Here is a 635-nt window from a genome sequence, read left to right as displayed (position 1 = left end):
TTCTTTCTTTCTTCCTTCATTCCCTTCCTTACTAACCATGCTAATCATGCTATTAATTGACGTATTAACCTCTAAAGTAAATAAATATTATAATATTTTATTGCATGAAGCTATTTATTCAACTACAATAACCAAGTGAACCAACAACTAAATTAAAACCCTCATTTCACACTTTTATCATCATCCTTACTCTGCTTACGACCTACAGAAGCCTCAGCAGACGAACCCACCTGAGAGAACAAAGTGGCGATCACAAGCTGGGCCGTGAGAGCTGACATCATCCTCACTTCAAACATCGACGTCCTAAAGAAAAGCGTGCTGAAGCTGACCACAATGAGGATGAAGGAAGGGATGTAGATGTTTAGGAGAGCGTAGCCATAGCGACGCAAAAGTGGCAGCCTCACCCTAGCCTCACTGTAATAGCCGCTGTTGTCGTAGTGAAGGGTCACTTTGCCAACCTAGGAGGGCGGAAGCATGGGAAGCAGGGAGATCAGCTGGATATCATGTGAGTGATTTATGACTATTTATTGATGAGTCTTTGTGTGGCCACAGAATAAAGGATTATACCTGTTAGTGAATACTGACAAGATAATGTATCACAAAAGTTTAGAAATAGATTGATTGTAGTTCAAACA

Source organism: Penaeus monodon, chromosome 32 (assembly GCF_015228065.2).
Source record: "Penaeus monodon isolate SGIC_2016 chromosome 32, NSTDA_Pmon_1, whole genome shotgun sequence".
NCBI classification, from domain to species: Eukaryota; Metazoa; Arthropoda; class Malacostraca; order Decapoda; family Penaeidae; genus Penaeus; species Penaeus monodon.
The sequence above is the reverse complement of the archived record's forward strand: the minus strand, read 5'-3'. Positions refer to the sequence as shown.